Consider the following 15661-nt stretch of genomic DNA (forward strand, 5'->3'; position numbering starts at 1 on the left):
AACAATTATTGGAATTGTTCATTTTTGTACACATTTGTTTATGTTTTCCTTAGGGTAAATTTATACGTATGAGAAATTGATACATTAAAAGATATGTAGGCTTATTTTGTATTTGAGAGTACAGAATTGTTTTTTCTCCAAAAAAGCCATGTAAGATTGTGTTTGCCTAGTAGTATTTTGTACAAGTCGAAGTAATTTTACAGAATAGGTTAAAAACCTTATAAACTGTAGTAGATTTACTATTGAAACCTTGTGGATTTAAACATGGAGTTGAAATTGCACCCTTCAGTTAGACAAGCAGGAGATGGTTAGATGTTTCTCATTGGGATGCTACTGACATTTTGGGCAGGACACTTACAAGTTGTAGGACTAGTTTGTGTCCTTTAGGAATTTATAATCTTGGCTCTGACTTTTAAGTGCTCTGCAGTGTCATTGTGACAAAGGAAAACACTTTCATTTATTTCCAAATGCCTCCTGTGGCCAGGGAACCCAGTGGCATGAGAATATTGTTCCAGGACTAGACAGGTTGGGGAAGGCTTTATTAAATTTAAATAGGATCTGTCTCTCTCTTGTTATGCTTACTGAACAGATTCACTCTGGATATCTCATCTTGCTGGGATATTCAATGCTAAACTACAAAACTTTTTGTAATAATCTAGGGATGCAGCCTTCTAGTTACAAAGTGTGGGAATCTCAAAGCTTGTAAAATATTGTAGTACTCTTTTTAAATCATTAGAATAAAAATATGTTGTAGGAATTTTTTTACCCTAGTTAAATAATTTGTTAGCTTTGCTCTACCACAATATAAATTGTAGAGGGTATGGTTGAATGTGTTTGATATTTAGAATACCCAAGATCATCTCCAGGTCTGATTTTCACCTTGAAGCCCTACTTAAAATACATATTGCTTCTGGCAAATTGAAATGCAGACATGACTAACAGCCTCCTTCTACCATATGAAAATTCTTTGTCCACATCCTTATCAAATCTGGTTGATAATAATGAATTTGGGTTAAAATTACAGCTCTGAGATCAAACTGTCTCAGACGTTGTTCAGTTTTTCTGTGTTTCACTCTCCGTATCTGAAAGGTGCAAGAAAAATTCCATAACTACTTCAAAGAATTACTTTTGAGACTGAGACCCATCTCTGACCTATAGAAAGCACTCAATGCATGTTTGTTATCATCATTAACTGTTACTGTTATTGGCGATGGCTTTGTAGTGTGTAGCTTAGCTAGAAATAATGCTTCCCAGAATCCCCTTTCCTGCATGGCATGGGTTAGGGCTGACCACAAGAGCAATCTGTGTGCCCTTTGGAAGGGGAAAGTGAGGCAGAAGCCCTGTTTTGTTAGACACTGTTGCAGCTCACATTTGCTGTCTGGGCTCTGCTGGCACCCCGATGGAGCAGGGCACCATCAGCCTAGTCCGTAGACCCTCCAGCTCCTGTTCCTCCGACTACTGATAGATGTGTGTTAAGCTCTATGACAAAGTGTACCATTATTCTTCCTGGACAACCCATCATCAAAACTGGAGGTTTGGAAACAGTGAAAGATCAATGGGGTTTCTGGTTTTCTTGAGAGAGCTGTAGGTTCCTGCTTATCCTCATGAATTGTAGCATTTTCTTGTTTTCACATTCATCTTCCCTTTTGATTGCCAGCAGACTCAGGAACAGGCTTGGGGCGTCTCACTTAGGCTGTTTAACCAGCTCACATAATCACATCAAGTCCAATCCCTGTATAGAGGCTCTGCTTCGCCAATCAAACCCAATACCTTGTTCTTGTTATTTTGCTGTTTTGATGGGTAAACATCCTAGACCCAAGACTCCTTTTGTTTTCATTTGTAATACTTTATTATTAGAAGCTCTGAATATCTTTTGGAGTGTTCATTGACCATTTACATATAATCTATGTTTGCCTATTTGTAGTTTCCCAATTTTCCATTTATATTGTTATATAGGAGTGCATTATAAGGATATAAGAACTTTTGTAATATGTATTATATATGTTGTTTTTCTTTTTTTTTTTTTAACGCTTAAGAAGTTTTGTTGAAAACGATAAAAACAGAAGCACCAGATTCTAATTTTAAAGTAAAATTAAAATCTTTAAATTTTTTAAATGGAGTCTTGCTCTGTCACCCAGGCTGGAGTGCAGTGGTGCAATCTTGGCTCACTGCAATCTCTGCCTCCTGGATTCAAGTGATTCTCCTTGCTCAGCTTCCTGAGTACCTGGGACTACAGGCACACGCCACCATACCTGGCTAATGTTTTTATTTTTTTAGTAGAGATGGGGTTTCACTGTGTTGGCCAGGCTGGTCTCGAACTCCTGACCTTGTGATTCACCCGCCTCGGCCTCCCAAAGTGCTGAGATTACAGGTGTGAGCCACTGCACCCGGCCGAGTTTAAGATTTTTTAAAAAAATTAAATCTGGTGAATTATGCTACTTTATAAATTCTAGTCTTGACTCTGTGCCTTCCTCAGCCAGATAATAGATAAATATTTATTATTTTTTAATTTGAAGAAAATGTATCACCAGGTCCTTGATATGTTATGGTAGGAACTGTTATTATTCAGATAAAATGACTAAATATTTTTGTTTCTGTTGGATGGATTTCTCTTATAATGAATATGCACAGTTCTGTAAATGACAGATGAAACTACACAAATATTGCCAGTTTTACAAAATTAGAACAGCAGCTTTAGTAATCAGCAAAACAAAAGAAACAAAAACTGAAAAACAAATGTATTCTTTGTATTTTAATATTGTTTCCAAAGAATATTAAAGACAATATAGAATATTAAGGACAATATTAAAGACAAGAATATTAAAGAATATTAAAGACAATATAATCTAAACTTTCAAGAAATAAATTAAAGAATACTAAAGACAATATTAAAAATGAAAGAATATTAAAGACTATAAATTCTCAGTCAAAAAAGAAAATTTCTATCTTCTTTTCTTGCATAGGAGAGAAAAAATAGTATCTTTTGCTTATCTATCTCAAGATTCATAGCTGAGACACCCATAATAAAAAAAACAGATTAAGAAAACAAATACATATGAATTTGATGTAAGCTTTGTGTGACATGGAAACCTTCAGAAATAAACACTCAAAGAAACAGAATACAGAGAAGCCTGTGTATTTTATACTAAGTTTAGTGAAGAAGCGGATAGTTGTGAAATACAATTGGACAAAGCAGGTATGATCTAATTGTACTAAGCTGGGCCAGGGCCAGGAGGATTTAGCAAGGCCTGTTTGTTTAGATTCTTCTCTGCATCCCTGTGTCTTCAGAGATAAGGACATTTCTTTCATCTGGGTATTGGGAGGGTACCTCTTGAATAAGGGTCTCAGGACCTACTTTAGAAGAAGGTCAGAGACTTCTTTTATGGCCTGCTTCAGGGGAGAAAGGTAGGAGAAAGTCAGAGAAACTCTCCTGCTTTTGCTGTTTTCTCAAATGCCAAAGTGCCATATCCTGGGGGTAGTGTGTCTTAAACCCCATCACTTGATAGCTCATTCTAGCTTCAGTTATTAGAAATTCTTCTGTGATTTCTATCTTGTTGGTTCTAGTTTTGTTATCTGAAGCCCTACAAAAGATGTCTAATATTTTATATTCCACTCTATAGCTTTTAACTTTTTGAAGACAGTTTTGTAGTCTTAAGTTATGTTTTCCAGTTCTTCAATCATATTCATTTGTTAATTTATTAAACAGTTATTTACTGAGCACATATTATATGTGAAGGGATATTCTAGACATTGGTTATATTACGGTGAAAAATACAGACCCCACCGTAATGGAGCCTATGCTCAAGCAGTTAAGAGCTCCTCATATTACACAATTTTTATACTCTTTAACACCTTATTGAGACTTCTATATTTATCCATTTCTGGTTTTTTGTTTTGTTTTGCTTTTTGTTTGAGAGGGAGGGTCTTACTCTGCTGCTCAGGCTCGTGCACAATGGCATCATCATAGTTCACTACAGCCTTGAACGCTTGGGCTCAAGTGATCTTCTGACCTCAGCCTGTAGATGGGACTATAGGCACAGGCCACCACGCCCACCTAACTTTTTAGTTTTGTAGAAACAGGGTCTCTCTGTTTTGATCAGGCTGGTCTAGAACTTCCCACCTCAAGTAAAACTCCTACCTCGGTCTCCCAAAGTGCTGGGATTACAGACATGAGCCACCACACCTGGCTCAATTTCTTCTTTAAATGCTTTGCCTATAATAAACACAACATGATAGATACATGATCTAACTAGTGTAGCTATGTGATGACCCATGTGTTGTTTACCTAGAAATACTTTTCAATTGAATGCAATTGCACTCCAACAAGTAAATCAATTTCAAATATAGTAGCAAGATGGGGTTAAATTTTACACAACAACATGAAGAAATGTTGTCTGATTACACTTCATAGAGTATCAGAAGTTTACCTAGGAAAAGAATTTGAGACCAGAAGTCAATAACACTATAGAGGTGGTTAGACTGCAGAACTTTTTAGTAAACCATCCTGCAACAGAACTAGATTCTAAATCTTTTTGTATATACGTAGAGGGTAGGGCTCTTACTGGAAGGAATCTGTCAATTAGATTTCTTTTTATTTTGCTTTAACTCTTATTTAAGTTCCAGGGTACATGTGCAGGATTGCAAGTTTGTTACACAGGTAAACGTGTGCCATGTTAGTTTGCTTCACAAATCAACCCATCACCTTGATATTAAGACCGGCATCCATTAGCTATTCTTCCTGATGTTCTCCCTCCTGCCCCACAATAGGCCCCAGTGTGTGTTGTTCCCTTCCATGTGTCCATGTGTTCTCAAATTTGATGTCTTTTTACTTTATAATTGACCTGCTTCTTGTCTATGTTCTGCCCTATTTATATATATCATGTAGTTTGAGGTTGTAGCCTTTGTATTACAATGACTCACACAAGTACAATATGAGCCCATGCTTTCACTATTAAAAGCTAAAGTGATAATGACTAAGAAATTATTAAAGGGATCTATGTCTTCAATAATGAGTATAAAGGCTTATTGATAGAAAAATAGTGAGGCAGCTATAGAAGGAATACAATTTCCTATTCCATATTCCTACTAGGGCAGCAATTACATATTAGGTTGTACAGTTTTTCTCACTTTTTCTTTCTCCACTTATGGTATTGAAAGTCATTAGTTTAGAATGAGTTAAAATGAGAGAGAGGGTCATTGGATAAGAATCTGGATGCCTGCTACCTGTCTCTGAAGAGGAAAACAGAGAGCAGTTAACCATAATTGGCAGTTCATTGACTTTGGCAGTAGCCTTTTGTGCTAAGAAACTTTCCTGGGAAACAAATGAAAACTCTACAGATTCCTGAAATGCTGACACAATCTGCTCATATTTCTATAGAAATGTCATATAAGTAGAGGAGAGATTGCTTGGTATTCCATCAAGAAGCTGTTTTTCATCTCCTGAGTAACTTCTTTAAGTTTCTCATGAAGCAAGCACAAAAATTTTCCTCTATAAAACTGAATAGGCAGAGGTGTTGTTCAACTATGCAGTTATACAAATGCCCATGCCACACTATTATGACACACAGATGTCAAAATAGGTTAAGGTATCCTGAAACCATTCAAGTTTGCATGGCAGGAAATAAAATTTTACATTCTTTTAGTAATAGGTTCAAAGTAAAATATATCATTTAAAAATATTTTAAAACCCATTCAAAAATATGGCATTAAGATGATCATTTTAATGTTTATTTCCCTTTCTTTAGTATAGTATCCAATTATTAATGTCTTTTATATTTGAATTCAAATTTTAGTTAAATTTTACTATTTAAAGATATTTTCATTTTATAAAGATATTTATAAAGATATTTTCATTCATTCGTTTGTTCATTCACCATTTAACAATTACTTACTGGCACTTAATGTTCCTAACCAATATTAGGCACCATTGATGCAATGCAAAGTTCTAATTATGGAGAAATTGGATAGGACAAAAATATACAAGACTGTGGAATGCATTGGTAACAGATGAAGTGGTTAATATCTGGGTCTAGAGAGGTAAGCAGAGATCACGCAGCTAACAAAGAGTTAGTACTTCACCTCTAGGATAGTGGGAAACTGTTAAAGGGCTTAAGCAGGGGATTAACATGAGAAAGATCACTTTTGGGTGCTATTCAGAAAATGGATTGCAAAGAAACCAGAAGTACAGAGACTAGTTAGGAAGCTGTTGTAATAATTTAAGCAATGACGATAGTGTCCACAGTAGGAAGAGGCAGCTTATAGACGGGTCTTCTCATCAGAGAATATGTGTAAGGTCAAGAGGGAATAGACATTGAAATTGTTAGAAAAATAATCTTTAAGATGAGTTGAGGAGAAAGAACCCACAAAGAATACTAGAAAGGGTGGCCAGAGAAATGGGCGTAAAGCCAGAAGATTGTTTTGGGGGTGTCTAAAACAAAATGTTATACTCCATTACTTATGTGCCTGAGAAGAAAAATGCTTTCATATTTGTGTTAGGTGAAAATAAAGCAGTGGCTCACTTTTAAAAATAAGGCAAAGCATCCAATAAATTATCACTATTATTTGGTTGTCAATAAATTGTTTTTTTGGGAAAAGGAATTAGAGCAAACCTCCTTTATTGGAGGCTCTGTCAGAGATTTCTTAGGGTTTGGTATCACTTTGCATGGGTAATGAGGTTAATCTATCAGCATCATCATGTTATTCCAGTGATGCAGTGATGATAAATGCAGAGTATGCGATAGAGCTAGAGCCTCTCTGTAATTAATTACCATCTTACAATTATCTTCAGACATTTATTAGCAACATTGAGACTTGGTTTTAGCAGTCTGTCATAGTCGATTTGAGTAAGAAGTTTCTAAATCCCAGCAGTTGTTTTCATTAGTTGACAGATTATGAGAAATATGACCATGTGCTATATGCAAGTCAGAAGAGCCAGTTACACTATGTTATCCCTCAGGGTTCACAGATCTGCAGGGAATAGCTGCAGCCACGAAATTAATAAAGGACTACTTTTCTTTCAGACCTATATTTCAAATAACATTTTATGTATTATCTTTGTAGTTTTTATTAATAGTATCTAACATGTATGAACAAAACGTGATTTTTACAGTTTCTGTCTTAGTCAGTTTAGGTTGCTATAACAGGACACCCTTGACTACACAACAATTTATTTCTTGAAGTTCTGGAGGCTGAAAGTCTGTAATCGGGGTGTCAGCAGGGTTGGATTCTTGGTGAAGGCCCTCTTCCTGGTTTGCAGATAACCTCTTCTAGCAGTGTCCTTCATATGTCCTTTCATAGAGAAAGACAAGAGATCTTTCTCTACTTATAAGGCACTAAGCCCATCATGGGGGCCCAAACCTCATAACTTTATCTAAACCTACTGACCTCCTAAAGGACCCACCTCCTAATACCATCCCATTGGGGGTTAGAATTTCAACATATCAATTTGGGAAGGATGCAAACATGCAGTCCATAAGAGTCACTATTCAGGAAATTCTTATAACAGTCCTGTGAAGTCAGTATTTGCAGTGTCTCCGGTTAACCAGCAAGAGACCAGAGGCCTCAAAGTGGTTCTGTTTACCCATGTACAAGTGTGAGAACTTGACCTTGAATGTAGGCCTTTCAATGCTCTAGTCCTTGGTCATTTGACTTTTCCAGTGGTTTTAAAACATGTTTGTGTTTGAGCCCAGCATGCTGTCTATTAAAAAACTTAATCTGGAACAGTTCCTACCCCTGTTTCAAAGGTTCTGATGTACCTTTTCAGAATTTTTGTGTCTCTTCAAAGCTAATATTAAACTATGTGCAGGCCCCTAAGCTTTCTCCTATTTAGGTGAACTGGGGCTCTAGTGTAGAAAAAGATGAAGCAAAGAAAAATCTAATTTAACATATTAATAATTTTTAAAAGATTTATGTTTATTGAATACAATTCAGTATTGTCTAGAACTTTTTAAAAAAGTATATTTCTGTCATCACTTAATTTATTTTAATTTTTAAATAATTTTAGACTAGAAAAGTTGCAAAAATAGATCAGAAAGTTTTTGTATTTCCTTCACCCACCTTTCCCTATTGTTAATATCATACATAACCATAATTTATGTACTTACATAGTACATTTATCAGAACCACGAAATTAACATTGCTGCATTACTATTAAACTACAGACTTTATTATTTGTTCACCAGTTTTTTCTGCTAACATTCTTTTTCTGTTCCCTAACCCAATCCAGCATCCCACATTGCATTTAGTTATTATAGTTCTGCTCAGTGTCCTCCAATTGGTGACAATTCCTCAGTCTTTCCTTTTCTTGACATTGTTTAAGAGTACTGATCGTTATTTTGTAGAATGTCCCTCAATTTGGGTGTGACTGATGTTTTCTCTTGATTAGATTGATGTTATATGTTTTTGGCAAGAACACTACAGAAGTGATATTTTGCCCTTCTCAAGGAATTACATCAAGGAGTGTATGAAGTCTTATTATTGGTGTTGTTGACCTTGGTCACTAGTTAAGGCAGTGTCTGCCAGCTTTTTCCACTGTAAAGTTATTATTTTTCTTTTTATAGTATCTTGGGGGAAATATTTTGAGACTGTGCAAATATACTGTTTCTCCTGAAGCTTTCATTCATTAATTTTAGCATCAATTAGTAGATCTTGCTAGAAGCTATTACTGTTGGCATTGGCCTCATGATCATTTTATATTTCCCTCATTCCTTTTATATTGATTAATTAAAACTCTAAATGGAAGAGGCTACCCTTTCCCAGATTTATTGATTCAATTATTTGTATTTATCAGTATGGACTCATGGATATTTATTTTATTCTAAGGTATAATCCAATATCATTGTTATTTATTTTATTGCTCAAATTATTCTGGCTTTGATCATTGGGAGCTCCTTCAGCTTGCTTCTATGACCTTTTTATATGCTGCCCATCCCTCTTTGAGTATTTTCTTATGGAAAAAGAAGATATTCCAGGCTCATCTTGTAATGTCCCTGCCTCAGTACTGGTATCAACTACTTTTCTAAGAGGACTGTTTCTTTTTTTGGAGAATATATTTAGAAACCAAGATCTGGGTGTTAGGTATGTCTCATTGCTTCTAGGCCCTTTCAGTGGACAAAGCTTAGAAATATATATATGTATACTAACCCAGGCATACATGCATTTATATTTCTTTCTTTCTATATCTATCTGTTAACAAACAAACAAGTAGAAGTTTCTATTGAAACCTCAGCCATGGGTCTACAGCTAAATTGATCATATAAACTGTTCTAATTGAAAGCCTTAAATAATTAAATTTTCAAGGTTGCCAGCTCTAAGCGCACTAGGCTGTGAGTGAAAAATTTATGCTTTCTTTTCACATTTGCCAGAAATCAATTGTGTCACCTTTATCTCTCCTTTTCTGCCACCTGAACTATAAAAGCAGAATAACAATGCCTGCCCTATCTAGGTCACCAGGCGGTTACTTGGATTTAATAAAAGTCTGGATTCTGTCTACACTTCTCTGTATTCCTTCATTCCTAGTTTTCTTCTATGCCTTCAGTCTTGTTCCCCTCAGAGCTTTCCTCTGCTCTGCAGTCAGAGTAATCTATCAGAAATTAAAATCAGGTTCCATTTCGATTCCTCTTTAAACTTTTCAATGGCTTTTTATCTGCTAAGAAAATAAGACCTAATATGACATGGCAAACAAGGCCCTCCATGGTCTGATTCTTTCCTCTTCATGAGTCTCACCTCTTGTTATTTTCTATTTCCTGTTTTAAGCTCTAATATTACAATATTGCTTGAGATCATTTCTGCCCCCTTGCCAACAGCATTCTTTCTTCCAGCTCTTTGCTTTTTTGATACTATTTAGCTAGAGTCAGATTGGAACACTCTTGATAGTGTCTTCTTAGTTAAATTTTACCTACATTTCAAGGACAATTTCAGTGTCATGCTTCTGCCTACCTTGTTATGTACTTGGTCAATTCAGTAAGTACTTTATGAGGTGGATGAGTTGCCAATTCTTTCTATTACCACTTCCTCAGTACCTTGTCTGATACCTGAAGCCACCGTAGTTTGTTTTTTCATTTTATTCCTTATCTAAAATTGCTCTCGATAAGGTCCTAATTGCCAAATCCATAGACAGTTCTTGATCCTATGTAACTTGACTCTAAAAGTATTGGACACTAGAGGTAATTGGTGGTTGCCATGAATAGCCCATGGTTGCCATGCAGAGGGTCATAATGGTGCTGCATGATTGTTGGAGAGGCTTATTTGGGAGAAGAGTGGTGCTGAGAGACAAGGGTGGAAGGGTAGATAAGGGCCATCTCTTATAGAAATCAGGAGGTCACAGCAAGGTGATCACATTTATCCTGAGAACCACTGAGAATTGTGTAAAAGGTTTAAATGAACAAGCTTGTGTTTTAGGAACATAATTTATGGACATGAATGAATTTGGCAAGACTAGAAGGCAAGTAAAAATGAAATAGGCAAAGACTGGAAGGAAGGGAAATTAGGTTGTTGCGTAATCCTGGAGTAAGATCATACTTTATATAAACTAAGATAGCAAAACCATGGGAGAAAATGGATGTATTAGAGATAGTAGATAGAATCAAACTAATCTGATGATGAATTGGAAGTGGGCGATGAGAGATAAGAAGAAATAATAGTATTTTGTTTCTTATTAAGTGATAGAGGAATTTCCTGAGATTGGGAATGTAAAAAGAGGAATGGCTTTGGAAGGATGAAATGGTAACTTTGTTTTTGGAAATGTTGTTTGAGATACCTAGGGACCATCTAAATGAAGCTGTTCCATTGGCAATTTCACATTTGTCTACAGCCTGAAACACATATGTGGGCAGGAGACACAGATCTGGAAATAAGGGCATGATGATGGTAGATGAATTCATGCTTGTTGGTAAGCTATCCCAGGATGTCTCCAGTGTGAAAGGGACTCTACTTTTTATCTTAGTGTGAACAGCAGCACCACCTACCCATTTTACCCAGCTAGAAAACTTGGAGTCATATTCAACTGTACTGTCATCACCCAGTCAACTCATTTTGATTCCATATCCTGCTTAAGTCCTCTTTATTCCAGTTGTCTTTGCTTAAGCTTGGGCTCTTAGAATTCCTTTCATGAGCTACTTATTGTTCTTGCTGGTCTTCAGACCGTCCACTTATGTGCTTTGTATCCTCAGAATATAATCTTATTCATACTAAAAATGTTAAGATATTTTTGAAAAGTATAAAGTGAAGGAATATAAATTAATAAGTTTTACCTGAGGTTGAAATGCCAATTTTTGTTTTATAATAATTTATGGGTGAAATTAAACAAAAAAATGGACATTTACTCCCTTTATGGGTACCTAATGCTATCTATCATGAGTAGAAGAAACACTGCCTCTCAGAGTAAGTCTTGGAGAAATATCTTATTATTATCTGCGAGTGACATATGAAAGGTGATCTTGATAAGGGAATAAGAGCTGTTGTCCTGAGACAAGTGGAAGAAAGAAAGTCGGAGAGGACTTATCAGAGTAATTGTGTATTTTGCCCCAAATTTCTGACATGATATTAGAGGCAGTAAACCACAAAATTGCAATGGCCAGCAGCCAAATTGCATCCTCTACCTGGTAGCCAGCTGCAAGATGGTGAGGAGCTTCTATGTATGCCGCCTCACCACCTGCCAGGACCTGGTATGGAATACATAGTAGTTCTTTCCTGAATGCTAAAATGGCTAGTAATTTAAGAGAATAGAGTAAGCAACAATTGTGGATATTGTAACATACTTAACACTGTGCATAGAGAAACATAAAAAAGAGAAGATAAATTCCAAAGAAGAATTTAATCCTTTTGTGAGTTTGTTGAAAGGCAGGACCCAGACAAAGGTTAGAGGAGGGAAAATATTAAAACTAATTTTGATTTAAAAACAATATTTTTTGAGTAAAATTGCTTAGCCAGTTGAGTAGATCTTTACTTTTGTCTGCTACTTTAAATGCTCCTTTTCTTTGTGTGAAATATCCAGAGACAACTTGTTTTCCTGTAATGAGAGTTCTGTTTTCACACCATCAGACAGAGGACATTCAGAAAAGCAGCAGAAAACAGATGTTTGTTTCAGACTCTAAATGGCAACCTTGCTTATAAATACGGTGGGGTTTAGAATATTGAGATCAATGAATCACCACGGTAGTGTTGTGAATTTGGAGTAAGGTAATATAATGATATCCGTAACATTGATATTTGTTTATTCATTGATTAGCATATATTTATTGAGAAATAAATCTGCATCCGACGCTGTAATCAATGGAGAGATACCATATTGTATAAAGCAAGGTCTCTGTCCTCAAAACACTTACATTCTGAAAAGGGAGATTGACAATAAGTGGGTATTAAACAAATATATATTTCATGTCAAGTAGTGATAGGTGTTGTAATGAAAAGTGAAGCTACATGTGGAAATAAAGAACAAAAGAGGAATTATTTTGGAAATGAGACAAAATGCCTAATAGGACATCTAAGTTCATTTAAAGGTCTTCTAAGTATTTTATTTATATATATATGTGGAGGGAATATCATTTGGCCTGTGACACTGTATATTGCAATCCATGTAAAAATGGGATGCCTTCTCTTGTTCATTCTAAGGTTGTTGGCCCCTGATTTTTCTGAGCCCTAGTAGTGAAACTTCTTCAACAAAAATAACATAGAAAGATATAAATTGGCCGTCACAGTGACTCACGCCCATAATCCCAGCACTTTGGGAGGCTGAGGTGGACAGATCACTTGAGGTCAGCAGTTTGAGAGCAGCTTGGTCAACATGGTGAAACCCCGTCTCTACTAAAAAAACAAGTATTAGCCAGGCGTGGTGGTGCATGCCTATTATCCCAGCTACTTGGGAGGTTGAGGCACGAGAATCACTTGAGCCCAGGAGGTGGAGGTTGCAGTGAGCCGAGATCATACCACTACACTCCAGCCTGGGTGATAGAGCAAGACTCTGAAAAAAAAAAAAAAAAAAGATAGAAATGTATAATTTTGCGTCTTGGAAAAGCCCTCACAAAAAATTGATGATACCTATACCAAATTACTGCATGGAATTATGTCTTTAGATTTTATTCCCAACAGTAGGAAGTACTTTAGCGCTTGAATTAAAATTCTAAGTGCACTCTCAGAGGGCTGAAGGCCTGAGCCAGGAAAGACAACTGTCCTCACTTTGGCTTCTTCACTGTGAGGGGAGGCTGAGCAGAGCCCTAAATTCACCAAGTATGCTCATCTTGGTTACATTTTACAGCACTTTACATTTGTAATCACTTAATAGCTACACTGGGGAAGTCTTTTAGGACTCAGTAAGAGCTGTCAATTTTCTCTTAAAAGAATGGTGATTATACTTCCACAGAGTCTAGGGGTAGAACTGTCAAATAGAAAGATAATGTGAGCCTTACATGTAGTCTAAAATTTCTCGGCATCCACATTTAAAAAAGTGAAAAGAAACAGGTGAAATTAATCTTAGTAACATTTCATCTAACCCAACATATCAAAAATTATCTTTTCAATATGAAATCAATATAAAAATTATTTTTTAATACTAAGACTTTGAAATCTAGTGTTTATATTACACTAAGACCATCTCAGTTTGAATTAGCCATATGTGAAGTACTCAATAGCCATGTATGGCTAATGGCAACCATAATAGCACAATTCCAGAAGCTTTTATGTTTTGAATCAAGCTTCCTTTTATTTTAGTCTATATTTTATTTCTGAACATGTTTTAAGCCTCAGAACTCCTTTACATTTCTTCCACATGTGTGCTCACAACAGATCTACTGTGATCATGGACGACATGGAGACGTATACTAACTGTGTTATTCCCTCCTCCTCACTCCATCAGCTTTTGTCTGAAGCCAGAAGCAAATCAGGCTGGTGAATAATGGAACACTAACAATATTATTGATCAAAGAAATGTGCTTTGCAAATCTAAGCCATTCAGGATCTCAAACACATGATACTCAATCTGCAATGGCTCTCTAATTACAAAAGTCAATCGAATGCTATTGCTGAGAAAACAAGCAGCACAAAGGATTTTTGCTAGCTTAAATTACAAAGTGTAGTTTTGTGAATAACATGAGGCTATCTCCTGAAGCCCAGAAAATAGATATATAATGAAGAACCAGACAGTACATTACTCCATGCCCCAGTATGTGTGCTGAAAAACTTTACTGGACAATTGTCATTTCAAAAGACTCAGCTCTAACAATGTCCTGCTTCTGAGTTCATTTATTCTAAATATCACAATCTTGAGAGAGAAAGAAGGAAAGTTGGCTTGGCCCAACTCACATCAGGAGTCCACTGCTGGACCATTCAGCTAAGAAAAGAGTGCATGGTGATATACTAAAAATAATTATAGGAGGCCCAGCCTGGTAGATCAGAGATTATTCTCAAAGAAGAAAGAATCACTGGTGCTAACAATGTTTTGCCCCAAAGAACAAGAGCCATAGGAGATGCTAACATGGAAATAATGTTTACGTTGCTAAATTCATGCCTTGAATTTTGTTTACTATACTACTGACCTGTGCCTCTTCATCTGTATTGCCAAGAGCATAGACAATGGTAGCATTTCTTTGTATGAAAGCCTCACAGTACTGACTATATTCTTAGTTTTTCTAAGAGTGTAGAGCTAGTTACATTTCAAAATAATTCAAGCGGCAACTTCATTTAAACATAGATTTAAGAAAGCAAAGAACTAGTATAACTGTGAAGAATAAATTAAAATCTCAGGATATATCAAGTGAAAAACCTGAAAGACTACAGAAACAATATGGATTAAGAATGATTAATTATAAAAAGAGATCCTTGAGTCATTTTGGAGTGGATTCTTACTTCTCCTTTATTCTGCCAAATGTTTTTAGTAGCAATGATGCAACCTGACGTTATACTTATATTAATTTATACATTTGTTTATTGTCTTCTTACCCCATTAGCATTTAAACTCTATGACAGTAGAGCCTGCTACCTATTGCCATATTTCCTGTGCCTAAAATAGTGTTTGGCACATAGTAGGCACTAAATAAATGATTGTTAAATGGATTAGTAGGTGAATAAAAACATTAAATTTTCTATTTTTTTGTTACCAGGACCAAATAAAAATGGCATGTGGAGATTGAGAGCTGAAAATTACCTTGGGAGTTATTTTAATTATCTTACTTTAAAACTTAAATAATAGAAGCCCATGTAAAGGTGCTTTTGATTTAGGAGACTATAGGAAAAGATGAGTCCAACACAGAAAGCCAATAAAATAGTTCAACCATTGTGAAAGACAGTGTGGCAATTCCTCGAGGATCTAGAACCAGAAATACCATTTGACCCACCAATCTCATTTACTGGGTATATACCAAAAGGATTATAAATAATTCTACTATAAAGACACATGCACACATATGTTTATTGCAGCACTATTTACAACAGCAAAGACTTGGAACCAATCCAAGTGCCCATCAATGATAGACTAGATAAAGAAAATATGGCACATATACACCATGGAATAGTACGCAGCCATAAAAAAGAATGAGTTCATGTCCTTTGCAGGGACTTGTATGAAGCTGGAAGCCATCATTTTTAGCAAACTAACACAGGAACAGAAAACCAAACACCGCATGTTCTCACTCGTAAGTGGGAGTTGAACAGTGAGAACACATAGACACAG

This window comes from Hylobates moloch, unplaced genomic scaffold (assembly GCF_009828535.3).
Source record: "Hylobates moloch isolate HMO894 unplaced genomic scaffold, HMol_V3 SCAFFOLD_13, whole genome shotgun sequence".
NCBI classification, from domain to species: Eukaryota; Metazoa; Chordata; class Mammalia; order Primates; family Hylobatidae; genus Hylobates; species Hylobates moloch.